The sequence below is a fragment of the Camellia sinensis genome, chromosome 15, assembly GCF_055761805.1.
Source record: "Camellia sinensis isolate YWXY chromosome 15, ASM5576180v1, whole genome shotgun sequence".
In the NCBI taxonomy this organism is placed as follows: domain Eukaryota; kingdom Viridiplantae; phylum Streptophyta; class Magnoliopsida; order Ericales; family Theaceae; genus Camellia; species Camellia sinensis.
Genome location: NC_138975.1, coordinates 72,078,626 through 72,098,008, shown reverse-complemented (window position 1 = coordinate 72,098,008; position 19,383 = coordinate 72,078,626). Strand labels below are relative to the sequence as shown.

General features: G+C 39.0%; 1 pseudogene across 1 annotated transcript in view; it reads left to right on the top strand.

Annotated features, from left to right (window-relative positions):
• The window catches only part of LOC114291187 (V-type proton ATPase catalytic subunit A-like), a 37,449-nt pseudogene extending 31,548 nt beyond the window's left edge, over positions 1-5,901 (top strand). Inside the window, exon 13 of the transcript XR_014356330.1 lies at positions 5,792-5,901. The product of XR_014356330.1 is annotated as a V-type proton ATPase catalytic subunit A-like (transcript). The remainder of the gene's footprint in view (positions 1-5,791) is intronic.
• Positions 5,902-19,383: the final 13,482 nt, after the last annotated feature.

Genomic DNA, 19,383 nt, shown 5'->3' with positions numbered 1-19,383 from the left:
TGGTTTTAAACCACGCTTTTACTGTGCTTATTTTGTTTTGTGGAGAAAATGTGGTTTCAAACCACGCTTACATTGTGTTTATAATTTAAATTTATTTTTTGAAGAAGAAGTGGTTCCAAACCACGCATTCACTCTGCTTATAATTTAAATTTTTTTTCTGAAGAAAACCTGGTTCCAAACCACGCTTTCACTGTGCATATTTATTTTCTTAAGAAAACGTGATTGTGAATCACGCTTTCACTGTTCACTATAATAAGCGTGGATTGTAACCAAGGTTTTACTAATCATTTAAATTTTATTTTATTTTAATTTTTTTTTTCTGTTATTGTTTTGGTGATAATGTAATTCATAAATTTTTTTTGGCTTTACTAAAGCCGTTCTCATGTTAAATTTTTTTTTTTTCTTTTGTCTTTGTTTTGGGTTAGAATGTATAATTCAGAATTTTTTTTTTGGCTTTAGTAAAGCCATTTTCATGTAATTTTTTTTTGTTTTTTGTTTTGTCTTTGTTTTGGGTTAAAAGGTGATAATGTAATTCAAATTTTTTTTTGGCTTTACTAAAAAGCCGTTTTCATGTAAATTTTTTTTTTTTTCTTTTGTCTTTGTTTTGGGTTAGAAGGTGTTATTCAGAAATTTATTTTGGCTTTACTAAAGCCGTTTTCATTTAAATATATATATTTTTTCTTTTTTCTTTGTTTTGGATTAGAAGGTGATAATGTAATTTAGAAAACCGGTTTAGTAAGACCGTTTTCTATGTAATCCGACGAACAACGACGAACAACGACGAAGGGTGAGACACGAAGAGCACCGCAGAGTAGGCCAAGAAGGCGAAGGCCACCGCGAGAGCTGCAGCAAGAAGGAATAAGAGAAAGACCTAAAGTTTTGGTGATGTATTTTTTACATACGAATGGTACTTTTTCCGTTTTTTGTTATGTAATGTAACTTGTATGTAATTTGAATTCTGATTACGAACAGGAACTTATGTAATGTAAATATTAGGTTGGAGTTGATGTTATTTCATAAGATTAATGTTGTGCAATGAATGAATGAATGGAAATTTTATTTGTTTTATTCAATTGGTAGTGTATTTTTTGTAAGAATGAGAACGTTATTTGTTATATTCAATGAATAATGGTTACATTTTTGGGTTGTCACGATTGAGAAGATGAACAAGTTAAGAGAATGTGTATTTCTCCTAAAATAAATTTTGTCAACATTTTTGTAATGAAACTTAATACATAATATACGAAGTCACTAATTTACTAAATACTCATACAGGCATGAAAACAACATAACTGAAGTTGCAAATGTAACAGTTTTCAGTTACATAGGTAGTACAAGCATAAGTCTCCTACAAAAATACATTCTAGACACCATGAACTGAACACATAATACATACATCCTGGACACCCTGAACTGAACACACAATACATAAACATAACAGTTAGACAGACAAATATTAGGCAGACAATCTGACAAATTCATTACGGAAACACTTAGTCTAGTACAGACATTACATATTAATGCTTGACCTAATATTGCCGAAGTGTAGACATTAATACCTAATTCGCGCTTAAATCGGCAATCTCAGAGTCTGAATAATCCAAAAGCTCAGCGTTAGAGACAAGTTCTGGATCTTCCATGATACCCTTGATAGCCGCAACATTTGGTTCTGTTCTGTTCTGTTCTTCTGGGCATCCTTCTTAACTATGTATAGTTGCATATCGCGGGCTAACCTACGGCGTATTTGACAAATCTCACGTTGTAGTCTTTCACATAGTCGATCAACTTTATCAAGATCTTCCTTTTGGATTTCAACAGAACGTGCTTTTGGCACCTTAAGTTAATTTTCCCAACTTAAGGTTTCCAGCTGTACCCGCTCTAATAAATAGTGCGGGCCACTTGAGACGAGCAGCGTCAAATAAACCATATCCTGTTTGATTGTCAAATGGCTACATACATGAACCTCCTTGAACTCGATAATACTTGGGCATCAAAAAATGTTGTTTCCCAAACCTATCACGATAACCACAAGCATAATCTAAAACAGGTATTGTTGTTTCGTCTTCAGCATCGCCACGTCCCCTTCCCCCTCGTCGTCATGAACTGTCACCCCTTCGCAAGTTCCTACCACCTCTGCGATTCCCACTTCTTCCCATGAATCGTGTAGCCATGCTAATTTTTTTTAAAAAATGAATGATAATTTCGTAGGGCGAAATGAGTTGTAAGGTTGTGTCTTCTTTAGTCGTTTATATAGTTGGTTATGAACGGCTTTAGAAAGACATTGAAGGAAAAACCATAGAAAATAAATGCCTCTGCATGACAATCCCACATATACGAACAAGGTATGAGTTGTCACTAGAATAAGAAAACAGAGAAAAACAAATACTGTGTACCAAGTCACGTGACTTGACAATCCATCTGCATATACCCGACAAAATAAGGGCATGCTCACTGTAAGGTAAATCAGTGAATTCACTGTTGCCATGTGACTTTCTGAATTGACAATCCCACATATATCAATAAGAGATGAGTTGTCACTGTAATCAGAAAATAGAGAAAAGCAATGCCTGTGCACCAAGTCACATGACTTGATAATCCATCTGCATATAACGACAAAATAAGGGCGTGCTCACTGTAAGGTAAATCAGTGAATTCATTGTTGCAATGTGACTTTCTGAATTGAGAATCCCACATATATCAATAAGAGATGAGTTGTCACTGTAATAAAAAAATCGAGAAAACCAAAGCCTGTGCACCAAGTCACATGACTTGACAATCCATCTGCATATACTGACAAGTCTCTCCATGATTTGACTACTCAATGTGTGAAAAAAGGAAGCTTATGTAGGCAATGTTGTGTTTCACTTAGCTATGCATCATTCGTTGTTACGACCAACTATTTGTATTTCATTGAAAAGTATGACTATTTGAATTTTTGTTGTCATTTGGAATTATTTTTAAATCAACTTTTGAATATTCAATTTGTAATATTTTAGGAAACATTTACAACATCAACTGAACATTGGTCGTAACGTACCCATCCGCAGATCAATCGTAATAAATTTGTAAATCCCACGCATGCCCACTTAACCCCATAGGTATGGAAGATTAATTGTTATTTACATTTTTTCTGGAAATCACTCGTAATAAATTTGCAAATCTCACGGACAACCACTTAACCCAATAGTATTGGAAGACTAGTGTATGAAAATATTGTTGGAATGAAAATGTATATATTAAAATAATTGTTATAAATTTTAAATTCAAAACTTACTTGGTTTTCGAATTTCCAAGAACAGTTTTTTGGAAATTATTTAATCCCCCAACTGAACCAACCACTTGGCTTTGAGCTTGTTTGTCCTGCCCCCAAGTTTAGTTTTCTGTCAACCCCCCTTTCTTTACCAGAGTCATCATTTTCACTAGACTTCCAGGAATTGGAAGGTGACTCTTTCTTCTTTCTGATGGAGATTGAAATTCTTTACGTACAGGTCACTATTTGAGGAGTCGTTGTTGAGGGAAAATTTTGACTGAGCTACCTGTTCTGTGAGAACCCGAATATAAAAATTAAGTAAATAATTAAATAATAATAATATTACAATCTCAAATATTTTTGTGGTCAATCCTAAAGTACAAATTAAATATTTGGACGGTCTTTTAATTAATTTTTAAACCTAAAATAAATTTATGGTGAAAATCTCTAATTTAGAGATAAGATTTTAATAATAACAAAATAAATAAATAAATAAAAGCAAAACGATAAGGGAGTCAGATTTTTTAAAGTGTGTGGGTAACCCTAAACTCTCATATTATTCAACTAGCAGTTATGAAGAGGAGATATGAGTAACTTTTGGTGAAAATTTAACAACTAGTTTGGTGCTTTAATAACTCCACCTCCAAGGTTGAAACTAATATTCTGTGAATATAGTTATTTTGTATTTATGTTTTTGTATAGCGATCCCGGGTTTACCCTTGTTGTATAGTGATCCGGACATGTATCCGTGGATGTTGGTAGTTGATTATTATCTTGTTTACATCCTTTTGTCTTCGAATTTGAGTTATAGGATGTGTTGGGCAGGTTTGTTTCGGGTTGGTTGAGTTTAGAAACCAAAACTAGTTGCCCAGATTTTTGCCTGTACGCTCGAGCGGGGATGTTGGCGCTCGAGCGGGGATTACACCCATCCAGTATTTTCTGTGCAGTGTTGGACGCTCGAGCGTGGGATTGGCCGCTCGAGCGGGGTTGTGTGAGTTACGCTCGAGCGTAGAGTTGGGAGCTCGAGCGGAGGCCTGGTTCTGCAAAAGTGCTGGGCGAGTGCATTCTGCGCTCGAGCGGGAAGTTTGGACGCTCGAGCGGGAGTCTGTGAGTTACGCTCGAGCGGGGTGTTTTACGCTCGAGCGGGAGACTGGGTTTAAGTTCCGAAATTGTGACTTTTCAAATCACTTTTTACTTTCTCTTCTCTCTCCTACTTTTCCAAAATCACCATTGTTGAGTCTCTCACCCTAGACTCTACCTTCTCTCTAGGTTTTGATCCAGTAGGAGTGATTTGCTCACTTTTGGCCTTTACAAAAAAGTTGTTGATCGTCGAGGGCTTCATTTTAATCTGAAAATCTCGGGTTTTGGAGCACGTTGGGTTTTGTCGTCTTCTCCTTTGGGACTCCGAATTTGAGGTAGGGATATCCTACTCCTCTCTATGGATTTTGTCTTTAAATTTTGGTATTTTGAGATGTTGGGGTTGGTTTGGTAATTTTGTGAAAGTTTGGGGGCTTTTGTGTAATTTTACAAAAGTTGGGGTTTTATTCATAATAAACCTAGATGCAAGTTTGGCATAGAGAAATGGAATCGATGTTGAATCATTGATGAAAATGGGACCTAAGGGTTGAAATGTTAATTATGGGAATTGACCTAATTACATTGTTTAATTAATTGGGATAGTTAATTGAGAAGAAAGAGGAAATGAAATGTTGATTGAATATCCATTGTGCATTTATTTTCTGTTTAGAAATAACTGCTTTGGGCTATCGGTAGAGAATAGTCGTGATTGTTGTAGACAATGCATGATGATTAGGCAAACTGAAACTAATCAATGAAATGTGTCATGGAACTTGACGGTTGATAGAATACATTAATTGTATGTATTGGGTGATTGTATATAGAACCAATGCGTTTATATACGTTATGTGTAGAGGAGGAGATAGGGGATGTACTCCGCGGTTTAGGGGAAGATAGGGGATGTACCTCTAAACCGGATAGTGTTGGGAGAAGATAGGGGATGAACTCCGTAGATACAGCTCATATGCTTGTCTAAAGAAGTGAAGATAGAGCTTATATGCTTATCTTTGTGATGTGTGGATATAGCTCATATGCTTATCTGTGGATATTGTTGTTATACATATCTGTTGAGAATGTAGGTATAGCTTATATGCTTATCTGTGGATATTGTTGTTATACATATCTGTTGAGAATGTAGGTATAGCTTATATGCTTATCTGTGGATATTGTTGTTATACATATCTGTTGAGAATGTGGATATAGCTTATATGCTTATCTGAATGTGGGATATAGTTTTTATACATATCTGTGGAAATGATGATAGAGCTAGCATGCTTATCTGTTGAAAAAGAGAAAATGAAAGGGAACTTGGACTCATAAATCGTATGACATAAATAAGTGTTTTATGTGAAGGTATCTGTGTTGGCCATCTATCAATTGCTAATCTTTTAGTCATTGTTCATGGTTGGTTTAGTGTATTTCTACTGGGCTGTGGCTCACCCTATATGGGAATATTATTTTCAGGTACAGGAAGCATGCCACCTCCAAGGACATAGCTTGGGAGGCTTGAGGCGGACATAATGTTGTCGTTTAACTTTTGATGTATTACATGTAACTTCAAGCCAAGGGCTTAATGTGTATGAGTTAGTACTCTTTTGTTGTAACCAAGTGTTAACTTGGAAAGCTGTAAGCCCGTAGGGCATTTTGTTTTGATGCTAACATGTAATACTTATGTAATGGAACTCTAATGAATAAAGGAATGTGGTTAGTTTATATGTAAATGCATGTCTTATCTGATGGGTCTAATGTTGTTATTTTGAGGGCGTTACAACTTGGTATCAGAGCGTACCGGGTTCGAATACTTTGGGTACGTGGGAAGTGATTAGGATCACAATGGGTTTGTCTCGCTTGATAGAGACTTAGATGTAGTATCATATGCTATGTGTTTACTTGATAACATGCTTATGTGACTATGTGGGTATGGGATTTAATTTCTAGGATGTTGATTGGATCCTTGGGTTTCTGGTAGTCTTGTTGGAAAAGCACTTGATCAATACTGTTTCTAACCGGAACTCTAGTAACGTCTCGGGACTATCATTATCCGGAAATGAAATTCGTAAGTGCTTATGTGTTTATGTGCTTATGTGGAATGAATTACAGTTGTCCATGCATTAGGACGAGAGTGTTTAGTTTCGGCACATATATGAATGTGCTAACGTTCTGTGTTACCTTTATTAGGATGTCAGGACGAGGAAGAGGTGCTAGGCGTGGTAGACCTGCGAGGCAGGAAGCACCGTTACCGGGTGAGATTCCGGCAGTGCAGGAGGGGGTTGGTCAGGCCAATGTGGCCGAGCCAGTGGGTCAACAGGCTATGGGTGCCTTGGCCAGAGAGATAGCTGGAGCTTTGGGTATTCTTCGAGCCGGGAATCAGGCCGCTGAGGCAGGGCCTTCTTTCTTGAAAAGGGAGTTTTTCCGGTCAAATCCGGATGAGTTTATCGGGGATCCGAAGGAGCCACTGAAGGCTGATGAGTGGCTAGAGCAAATGAGTAAGACGTTTGAGATGCTTGGCATCGAGGACGGAGCACTGAAAGTGACCTTGGCATCCTTCCAGCTGAAGGGAGATGCGGGTCAGTGGTGGAAATACGAGAAGGCTCGTGTGGGTGGTACTTGGGAGGCGTTTTTAAATGCTTTTCAGGAGAGGTTTTTGTCTGCAGCTGCTAGGGAGAAGCTGAGGGATCAGTTTAGCCGGCTTAATCAGCAGGGCTTGTCAGTGGCCGAGTTTGAGGCTACCTTTACTAGTTTGTCCAGGTTTGCACCTGAACTGGTGGCGTCTGAGGAACGCCGTTGCTATGAGTTTGAGCGGAAGTTGAGGCGGGGCCTCAAGTTGAGAGTTGGTGGGTCTTACATCCGAGAGTATAGACACCTGGTAGATGCTGCAGCTCATATGGAGCTCATGATGCAGGAGGAGGATGAGGGGCAGAGAGGCTCCAAGAGAAACCAAGATAGTCAGGGTGATGGCAGGAGGCAGAGGGGTTCTAACCCTCAGCAGTTGCAGAGTGGTGTTGCTAGATCGACCTTCCCAGTGCCGAGTGCAGGCTCCGGGAGAGGTGGTCAGGGGGAATTCACCTGTTACAAGTGTGGCCAGTTGGGTCACAAGGTTTCTGTTTGCCCGCAGAAGGGTGGAGGTCAGAAAGCTGCTTCTTCGTCAGCTAGACCGCAGAGTCAGAGTTTGAGCAGGGGGCAGCCCTTGTCTTGTTATCAGTGCGGACAGCCTGGGCACCTGAAGAGGTTTTGCCCACAGTTGAGTGCCACTTCGGGAGCGTCTGGTTCTAGGCAGACGCAGGGTTTTCAGCCAGCTCAGTCTGTGCAGGCCTCGAGGGCCAATCCGGGAGCTTCGTCATCCCAGTCTGTGCAGCAGTCTTTTGCTCCGAGAGGTGAGCAGGTAGACCAGGGGCCTACGGGGCGCGTGTATGCTGTTACCGCGCAGGGTTTAGTACCAGCTCCATCAGTAGTGAGAGGTACTTTTCTGTTTTGCAACTCGGTTGCTAATGTGTTGATAGACACGGGTGCATCTCATTCTTTTGTATCTGCTGCATTTGCATCTGTTTTGGAATTGGAGTTAGCACAGTTAGCATCTCCTATTTGTGTGGTATCGCCTTTGGGCGGTGAGTTGATCCTGAAACAGGGTGTTAGAGGATGTGATATTGAGGTCGCCGATTATAGGCTTCCTTTTCCGTTTGTTGTCATGCCCGTGAAGGGTTTTGATGTTATTTTGGGTATGGATTGGCTATCGTCGTACTGGGCTGTTATTGATTGCTACCGCCAGAGGGTCACGTTATGTACCTTGAGCGGGGAGTGGTTCCATTTCTTGGGAGACCGGGTTGGTAGTGTTTTGCCACCGGGGTATGATTCGCGAGGGCGAAGTGAGCTTAGTGGTTTACTTGCTAGCTTTGAGAGTGGTGAGAGTGGTGGGACCCAGCATGTATTGCCGAGGGTGGTTTGTGAGTATTCAGATGTCTTTCCCGAAGATCTTGTTAGTTTGCCACCTCACCGAGAGATAGAGTTCTCTATTGATTTAGTGCCCGGCACGGCGCCGATTTCTATGGCACCTTACCGTTTTGCTCCAGCAGAGTTGGTTGAGTTGAAAGTTCAGCTCCAGGAATTGCTAGATAAGGGTTTTGTTCGCCCTAGTGTTTCGCCGTGGGGAGCACCGACCCTCTTTGTTAAAAAGAAAGATGGTGCCTTGAGATTGTGTATTGATTACCGGAAGTTGAATCAGGCTACGGTTAAGAATAAGTATCCTATGCCCCGTATCGATGATTTGTTTGACCAGCTGAAGGGTTCCCGTTGTTTCTCTAAAGTAGACTTGAGATCGGGTTACCACCAACTGAGGGTCAGGGAAGAGGATATTCCGAAAACGGCATTCCGTACGCGGTATGGCCATTATGAGTTTCTGGTGATGCCATTTGGGCTTACCAATGCACCGGCAGTCTTTATGGACTTGATGAACCGGATTTTCCGGGAGTTCTTAGACCGATTTGTGGTCGTCTTTGTGGACGACATCCTTATCTATTCGCCTTCAGAGGAGGAGCACGAGGAACACTTGAGAGTGGTGCTTGAGTTGCTTAGGGCCCATAGGCTGTATGCCAAGTTTGGGAAGTGTGAGTTCTGGCTGAGGGAAGACAAATTCTTAGGCCACGTGGTATCCGGGGAAGGGGTGTCTGTTGATACATCCAAGGTTGAGGCAGTGCAGGATTGGGCACAGCCTAAGAGTGTGTTTGAGATCCGCAGTTTTCTGGGATTAGCTGGGTATTACCGTCGGTTTGTGAAAGATTTCTCCAGGTTAGCGTCACCGTTGACTAGACTGACTCGGAAGGGAGTCAAGTTTGTGTGGAGTGAGACTTGTGAAAAGTCGTTTCAAGAGCTGAAAGTTAGATTGACCACCGCTTCGGTGTTGATTATTCCGGAGAGAGGGTTAGGTTATGCGGTTTATTGTGATGCCTCACGAGAGGGTTTGGGTTGTGTGTTGATGCAAGGGGGGAAAGTGGTAGCTTATGGCTCACGTCAGTTGAAAATTCACGAGAAGAATTACCCCACACACGACCTAGAGTTAGCAGCAGTGATCTTTGCCTTGAAAATCTGGAGGCACTACCTTTATGGTGAGAGGTTCGAGGTATTCTCGGACCACAAGAGTTTGAAGTATCTGTTTACACAGAGAGACTTGAATCTGAGGCAGAGGAGGTGGATGGAGTTCATCGAGGACTATGATTTTGAGTTGCACTATCATCCGGGAAAGGCCAATGTTGTGGCCGATGCCCTTAGTAGGAAGACCATTAGTGATGTAGCTTGCATAGCCATCCGGGAATGGGAGATGTTGGGAACACTTGGTGAGTTTGATTTGCTATTGGGCGAATCTGTTGAGGCTGCGGCCTTGTTTTCTGTTGTTGCGCAGCCTACACTTGTGATTAGAGTGTTAGAGGCACAGAGAGGTGACCTTGAGGTAGAATCCCTCCGAGAGAAGATCTCCAGTGAGAAAGTTGAGAAGGGTTTGACGGTGTATCCCGACCTGAGTGTGAGATACCGAGACCGTTTGTTCGTACCGGAGGCTTGCCGAGAGGAAGTACTCCGAGAGTTTCATCATTCGCGCCTTGCAGTGCATCCGGGAGGTACTAAGATGTATCAGGATTTGGGTCGCCAGTTTTGGTGGCGGGGTATGAAGAGAGATGTGGCTGTTTTCATATCGAAGTGCCTTACTTGCCAGCAAGTGAAGGCCGAGCATCAGAGGCCAGCGGGTTTGTTGCAACCCTTGCCTATTGCCGAGTGGAAGTGGGAGCATGTCACTATGGACTTCGTTGTAGGTCTTCCGAGGACTCAGCGGGGTAGTGATGCTATTTGGGTGGTTGTAGATCGGTTGACTAAGTCGGCGCACTTTATTCCTATGCGCATGAGAGATTCGGTGGATCATCTTGCCGATTTGTATATTCGGGACGTAGTGAGATTGCACGGGGTCCCAGTGACGATCGTCTCAGATAGAGATCCTCGTTTTACTGCTAGGTTGTGGCAGAGTTTGCAGAGTGCCTTGGGCACTAAGTTGACCTTTAGTACGACCTATCATCCTCAGACTGACGGGCAGTCCGAGCGTACTATTCAGATCCTCGAGGATATGCTTCGGGGTTGTGTCCTGGACTTCAGTGGAACGTGGGAGAGGCACTTGCCATTGGTAGAGTTTGCCTACAACAACAGTTTTCAGTCTAGCATCGGTATGGCACCGTTTGAGGCCTTGTATGGCCGACCGTGTAGGTCTCCAGTTTGTTGGGCCGAGGTGGGTGATGCACCTTTGTTGGGTCCGGAGTTGGTTAGGGAGACGACGGAGAAAGTTGAGCTTATCCGTAGGAGGCTTGTTACAGCCCAGAGTCGGCAGAAATCTTATGCTGACCGTAGGAGGAGGCCTTTGGCGTTTGAGGTAGGTGATCATGTCTTTTTGAAGATATCACCTAGACGAGGCCTGATGAGGTTTGGGAAGAGTGGGAAGTTATCCCCTCGGTTTATTGGTCCTTTTGAGATCCTTGAGAGGATTGGTGAGGTTGCTTATCGATTAGCCTTACCGCCGCAGTTGTCTGGAGTGCATGACGTGTTTCATGTGAGTATGCTTCGGAAGTATGAGCCAGATCCATCACATGTGTTGGATTGGACCGATTTAGAGGTAGATGAGGATGCCTCGTATGAGGAGAGACCGATTCGGGTCTTGGATAGGCGGGATCAGGTCCTGCGTGGCAAGACCATTCATTTGGTGAAATTCTTGTGGAAACATCACGGAGTGGAGGAAGCCACTTGGGAACGTGAGGTGGAAGTCCGTGAGAAATATCCGGACTTATTTGTTGATATGTAATCTTGTATTTAGATTTTAAATAATTGTTGAACTTTAGAGCTTTTATATATGTCTTAAGTTGTGAAACATTGAAAATGTTTTGGTTTATTGGAAGTATGTTTTGGAACTTGCCTCATATGGAAGTTGAATGTAACATTGTATATGTTGAATATATTGTTGAAATTGGAAAGATAGTGCATAATGTTGATGCATGTTGAAAGTACATATGTGATTTACATATTGTGAGATATCTCTTGTTAGAGAGATGGGATGACCGGTAATGGGTCGAAATGTTGAATGTTAAAGTGTAACATTGTTTAAAATGGAGGAAAACCTGTTTTCGAAAACTTGTGCTTAATTTCGGGGACGAAATTCTTTAAGGGGGGGAGGTTATAGCGATCCCGGGTTTACCCTTGTTGTATAGTGATCCGGACATGTGTCCGTGGATGTTGGTAGTTGATTATTATCTTGTTTACATCCTTTTGTCTTCGAATTTGAGTTATAGGATGTGTTGGGCAGGTTTGTTTCGGGTTGGTTGAGTTTAGAAACCAAAACTAGTTGCCCAGATTTTTGCCTGTACGCTCGAGCGGGGATGTTGGCGCTCGAGCGGGGATTACACCCATCCAGTATTTTCTGTGCAGTGTTGGACGCTCGAGCGTGGGATTGGCCGCTCGAGCGGGGTTGTGTGAGTTACGCTCGAGCGTAGAGTTGGGAGCTCGAGCGGAGGCCTGGTTCTGCAAAAGTGCTGGGCGAGTGCATTCTGCGCTCGAGCGGGAAGTTTGGACGCTCGAGCGGGAGTCTGTGAGTTACGCTCGAGCGGGGTGTTTTACGCTCGAGCGGGAGACTGGGTTTAAGTTCCGAAATTGTGACTTTTCAAATCACTTTTTACTTTCTCTTCTCTCTCCTACTTTTCCAAAATCACCATTGTTGAGTCTCTCACCCTAGACTCTACCTTCTCTCTAGGTTTTGATCCAGTAGGAGTGATTTGCTCACTTTTGGCCTTTACAAAAAAGTTGTTGATCGTCGAGGGCTTCATTTTAATCTGAAAATCTCGGGTTTTGGAGCACGTTGGGTTTTGTCGTCTTCTCCTTTGGGACTCCGAATTTGAGGTAGGGATATCCTACTCCTCTCTATGGATTTTGTCTTTAAATTTTGGTATTTTGAGATGTTGGGGTTGGTTTGGTAATTTTGTGAAAGTTTGGGGGCTTTTGTGTAATTTTACAAAAGTTGGGGTTTTATTCATAATAAACCTAGATGCAAGTTTGGCATAGAGAAATGGAATCGATGTTGAATCATTGATGAAAATGGGACCTAAGGGTTGAAATGTTAATTATGGGAATTGACCTAATTACATTGTTTAATTAATTGGGATAGTTAATTGAGAAGAAAGAGGAAATGAAATGTTGATTGAATATCCATTGTGCATTTATTTTCTGTTTAGAAATAACTGCTTTGGGCTATCGGTAGAGAATAGTCGTGATTGTTGTAGACAATGCATGATGATTAGGCAAACTGAAACTAATCAATGAAATGTGTCATGGAACTTGACGGTTGATAGAATACATTAATTGTATGTATTGGGTGATTGTATATAGAACCAATGCGTTTATATACGTTATGTGTAGAGGAGGAGATAGGGGATGTACTCCGCGGTTTAGGGGAAGATAGGGGATGTACCTCTAAACCGGATAGTGTTGGGAGAAGATAGGGGATGAACTCCGTAGATACAGCTCATATGCTTGTCTAAAGAAGTGAAGATAGAGCTTATATGCTTATCTTTGTGATGTGTGGATATAGCTCATATGCTTATCTGTGGATATTGTTGTTATACATATCTGTTGAGAATGTAGGTATAGCTTATATGCTTATCTGTGGATATTGTTGTTATACATATCTGTTGAGAATGTAGGTATAGCTTATATGCTTATCTGTGGATATTGTTGTTATACATATCTGTTGAGAATGTGGATATAGCTTATATGCTTATCTGAATGTGGGATATAGTTTTTATACATATCTGTGGAAATGATGATAGAGCTAGCATGCTTATCTGCTGAAAAAGAGAAAATGAAAGGGAACTTGGACTCATAAATCGTATGACATAAATATGTGTTTTATGTGAAGGTATCTGTGTTGGCCATCTATCAATTGCTAATCTTTTAGTCATTGTTCATGGTTGGTTTAGTGTATTTCTACTGGGCTGTGGCTCACCCTATATGGGAATATTATTTTCAGGTACAGGAAGCATGCCACCTCCAAGGACATAGCTTGGGAGGCTTGAGGCGGACATAATGTTGTCGCTTAACTTTTGATGTATTACATGTAACTTCAAGCCAAGGGCTTAATGTGTATGAGTTAGTACTCTTTTGTTGTAACCAAGTGTTAACTTGGAAAGCTGTAAGCCCGTAGGGCATTTTGTTTTGATGCTAACATGTAATACTTATGTAATGGAACTCTAATGAATAAAGGAATGTGGTTAGTTTATATGTAAATGCATGTCTTATCTGATGGGTCTAATGTTGTTATTTTGAGGGCGTTACATTTTGTGCATTCATTGGAAGGGGATGGAATGAAAACTTAACTGATTAGGTGGCTTCAATATATATCCGGTTAATAGTTGGTGTCAAATAGTGTAATGGGTATAGTGGATGTATGAATAACAAGTATATGGCATGGGTTATATTCCATGAGTGTTTTTGCTTGTAATGGTGGATCTTGTTAGTGAAACGTGGGTTAGGTAGGAGTACTTGGCCACCAATGTTTGTGAATATCATGTGTATTTTATGTAGTTTGAGGAATATCAGATGGGTACATAAAGTTGAAGGTACAATCTATGAGTATGAAATTCTACACATAAACACAATCTTTAAAAATGAAGAAACCTTATCTAACGGATGAATTTTGAACTGAAATTTTTATAGTTGATTAATTACATATTGAATTGCATATCAGAATTTTCTTATAATTTTTGGGAGTCAAAATCTATATTAACTGGTGCATTCAAATCTGTCCAGAAAACTGGTGTTACACAGTAATTTCGGAAGTGTTGTTCTCTTTGGGTATAAACCCGAAAAATATCAAATCAGTGACATTAGAACTGGTTACAAGTCTAGTTTCTTACATTTTTGGCCTTGCATTGATTGCTATTCTATACTAAGAGAATCGTCAATTTCTTTAAAGAGGTGCGTAAAACAATCTGTTTGGGTATAATTAATTGTAAATAGTTATTTTGACAAGCAAATCAAGTAAAACCAATTTTTAAACTTAGTCCCCCAACTGGACCAACCACTTGGCTTTGAGCTTGTTTGTCCAGCCCCCAAGTTTAGTTTTCTGTCAACCCCTCCATTCCTTACCAGAGTCATCGTTTTGACTGGACTTCCAGGAATTGGAAGGCGACTCTTTCTCATTTCCTGATGGAGATTGAAATTCTTTACATAGAGGATCACTATTTGACGAGCCCCAGTTAAAGGAAGCTTTTCACCGAGCTACCTGTTCTGTTTTGTGTTGTTGAAGGCAGTAGTTCGTTTGTCTGAACTTTATTAGTCCCCCAACTAGACCAACCACTTGGCTTTGAGCTTGTTTGTCTAGCCCCCAAGTTTAGTTTTCTGTCAACCCCCCATTCCTTACCAGAGTCATCATTTTGACTGGACTTCTAGGAATTGGAAGGCGACTCTTTCATTTTTCCTGATAGAGATTGAAATTCTTTACATAGAAGATCAATATTTGAGGAGCCCCAGTTAAGGGAAGCTTTTGACTGAGCTACCTGTTCGGTTTTCTGTGCTGTTGAAGGCGGCAGTTCGTCTGTCATAACTTTATTAGTCCCCTAATTGGACCAACCATTTGGGTTTGAGATTGTTTCTCCAGCTAACAGATTCTGTTTTATCTGTCAAAATGCATTTGTTTTCCTCTCCCTATCATTTTCCATGTTCTATTAAAATAGATGGTGCATTAAGTTTTGTATGTTTCTAATGTGAACTTGTACAATATATTGTTGTTATGCAATGCAGCATTGTTGTGATTTTGTGTTTACTTGTATTCATGATATTATATTTCTATTTTAATTTCATTTTGTGGGATAATTGGTGGGGGTAAATTTTCATGACACTCCTAGTGTCTACAAATTTAAAAGCACAAACCTTAATTTTGTTTTCTCTCACTGTCTCTCTCTTTGATATTAAATTTTCATGACACTCTTAGTAATACTCTCATAAAAATCATAAAAAAAATTATTAACACATTTTTAAAATAAGTTTAAGTTTTTTCAAATGTCTTTATAAACATCTAACATGTAAATATTTTTTTGAAATACTTCAAAATTTCATAAACAAAATTAAAAAAACTAAATAAAGTACAACATCAAAAACTTTATAAATCTACTGATATGTCAACAAGAGGATTGGTTGATAATTAAATATTATATGATTATCAACCAATCATCTTCTTCACACATCACTGAGTCTATAAAGTGGGTACAAAAAATTGAGTTGTATATCATGTTTGAAAAAAAAAACTGAAGTATTCACATAATTCAGCATACATTAATCCATACATTAATTCTGAACATTTATTAACTCATTGCAATTCAATAAAGAAAGTCATGAACTAATAAATGTGTACTTATAAATGTAGTTATTTCATAAACTTCAGGTTCATATACAAATACTTGAAATACATCCGTAAGTTAGATGAACAACAACATTGTCTTACACTCTAGTAACGAAGATACGACACAACATACAAACATATATGAAAGATAAAGGTGTTTGATTTCTCATTCCTCATCTGACATGTAGTAGTCAGAGAGATATTTTTCATTGTTTAAGACATTATTTCGCTCAATCATTGTCAAATCTCTGTTGCTTGCTTCTGCTATTTCGGTGGCTAGCTGAAGCATGAAATGTTGACATCTCCGCATCAACATTTTGTTGTTCTCCTTCTTAATTCTGCTAACTGCTTTTTTATAGTCACTCAAATTTCATCTAGCCATGGTTAATGAACGACGATGAAGTACCGGTGCCCCATAGTTACGTAGATCATTAAACAATCCTTCTTGCTCCGTTACCTTGAACGCTCATTCTGCTCAGATACCAGCATAATAATCCTTCAGACTCGAATACTTTTCGCTCTTGTAGTCATAAGTAAATGGAGGTAGCAGCCACACTTTCGGATTTCTTTGCCGGCGTGAACTTCCTGCACCTCTTGAAGACATTGTTCATAAAATAAAAAAATTAATAATAATAGTAATTGTAGATATATTACTATTGTTATGACTTGAACAAACATCATACTGAGGGTAGCGCTATTTATAGACATCATACTGGGGGTTAACTAGAGATGATCTGGTGACGATAATGCATGCTGGGGCACTATGTAAGAAGTGATACTCGTGATATTATTTTATCTTATTCATTTCATGCAATCCTGAGTACCCGTGACTTTGTGTACCTGTGATGTAGTCACAGACGTGGTTGTCAGATAAAATCATAATTGTAGGCTATCCTTTTCACAATGCAATCCCTTCATAGTCGAGCAGTGAGTTGTCAAATTAATCAGTAATGCAGTGAGTTGTCGCATCGCCACATGAAACTATTTTCTCATGCTTACTTTTTTAATACAGTAAGTAGTCACTTGGAATTGACGATTTCAGTATAAATTGGTGTTTTCAAAAAATTACAAATGAAATCATAAAATGAAACAACAGCTTTAATTTTCTTTGTTTTAAAGTAATATTGTTCATAAACAACTATGAAACAGAGTGCAAGTAAATACACAACCGTCCAACTCACTTCGACCTACAAAACCATCGTTGATTTTTTCACCAAAACAATAAAATGGTCACCTGATATGTAAACAAGATTGGCATTGCAGCCTATATTTTATTTTATTTTCACTTAATGAACTTCACAGTCATCCCATTTTCTCCTATTTGCATTTTCTTATTTTTTTTATATTCGGTAAATTACACTTTCACTCCTTCAGTCCTTTATATAATTGTTTATCAACACTATTGCCATGTGGTCGTATTAATGTGACTTAGATAAATTTTGAAATGTGAGGAAAAAAAAAAAGCATCTAAGTTGCGCTGCACAAAGTTACATGCATCACGTAATGTGAGGAAAAAAGTCACAAAGTATGTAATTTACAAAGTCAGAAAGTCACATGCATCACTGCATCACTGCACAAAGTCACATGCATCACATGCATCACTGCATCGCTGCACAAAGTCACATAGCATCTGAGGAAAAAACAAAGCATACAAATTATTACGTTTGTTCAAGTCACTGCACTGCATCACTGAGAAATGTTGGATGTATCACTGCGCCGGGCTACAATTTATTATCGTACCATACTTACTGTGCCCATGTGAATTCTGCAATTCATACTGGGATGAGGGGGTGTCAGAACAAAATAACAAAATAATTAGACCCTTTGTGTTTAAAAAGCCACCCTATGCAGCCCTAAATAGATTCATAAACGTTGAAGATAAAATATTATACAGTTAGAATGTATTGAAGATTAATTTGTAGTAGAGTTAGAATGAATGAGTTTTTTGATGTATAGAACTTGAAAGTGTTACAGATAAAACCTAGCCTAGTATGGAGACAAGAACAACACCGACTTAAATCAACACATAATTAACTTTAAATTAAATTGGTCAAATTTCTCCAATTAAATTAAATGAAATATGTAAGGTAAAAAGTAAAATTAAATATATTGTCAAGGCAAAATAAATTGAATTATATTTGTAAGCGGAAAAATTAAATTAAATTTCTAAGCGGATTTGAACTTTGCTTAAAATCTTCAGATATGCACTGAGTAGTAAATAAAAGTCGAAGTGACAATCCTATAAAGTTGATGCATAGTTGTTCAGGTTATAAAAGTTGACGTGACAACTCTAATGCATAATTGTTTACAATAATTTCATACATACAGCTACCATGCGTATATGTGGTATAAATATCGCATCATACCACAACAAAAGTTTTATAGCTATTTCGAGCGATATCATCATGAGATATACGGTGGTTGATCTATATTCAGCAACGGGTCGCTATTGGTTTGCAGATGGAGATGAATTTCAATACCCATTAAATCCAAATTTGCGTTACTCACATGCCACCGTCAATACCATGAGAGCTGAGTGGGAATTTCGCATAACTCGAGCAAGCGTTCTTGTTGAGCTATGTCGTGAAGTTAATATTAAATTTCCTCACCGGTTAGCCATGCGTTTGCCAACTGACACTCCACAGTTGTTGCAAAGAGCATTGCATCGTATCCGCGACGAAGTTAATCGCATGACCCAACGTTTGCAGAGGTCCTCACTAATGAAGACCGCAAATGAGCGTGCCGAAGATGGGTTAATGGATGATGCACACCGGTACTTCGCCTGGAGCATGGATGTTATGTATGAATCTGATATTGAGATGTCAGATGATGATGATAATGAATGAAATTGTTTGGATGAATGACCAAACCATTTATCTTGTAATGGATTTGTAATGCTTATCCACGACTTATCAATGAAGCGAGATATTTCAATTGTTTTTGAAGAGTTCTTGTAATTCTACAAATAACAAATACCTTTGCTTTCTCTCCGTTATTGTTATTTTGAAGATCGCTACTTGAACTAGACTTTTATGATTTCATGCATTATTGATGTGGAATATAATGATGATACTGAATGAACTAAACAAGCATGTATGACCAAACGTGTTCATTCAGTATAATGGCTTTACAATGCTTATACATGAGTTTTCAATAGGAAGAGAAATTCGTAACGAATCTTGGCATGTGTACTTATAAATGTAGTGATTTCATAAACTTCAGGTTCATATAACAAATAGTTGAAATACATTCGTAAGCTAGATGAACAACAACATTGTCTTACACTCCAGTAACGAAGATACGACACAACATACAACATTGTTTAAGACATTATTTGGTTCAATCACTGTCAATTCTCTGTTGATTGCTTCTGGTTAGAAGATTTAAGAAAAGAAATTCTCTACCATTTGCTTAGAAGATTTAAGAAAAGAAAAAAATATATATAATTCTACATTTTGTTTGGTTATAATAGAAAATACATGAAAAAAGAAAGTGAATGCAATCATACAGAAAAGTGAAAGAAAAGGGAAAAAAAAATTATGTGTTTGTTTAGATAGATAGAGTCCTATAAAATAATAGAACTAGTTTGTTAGATAGGCTAACAATTTTTTACAAAAGGCTTTTGAAATTTTATTTTTTCTCA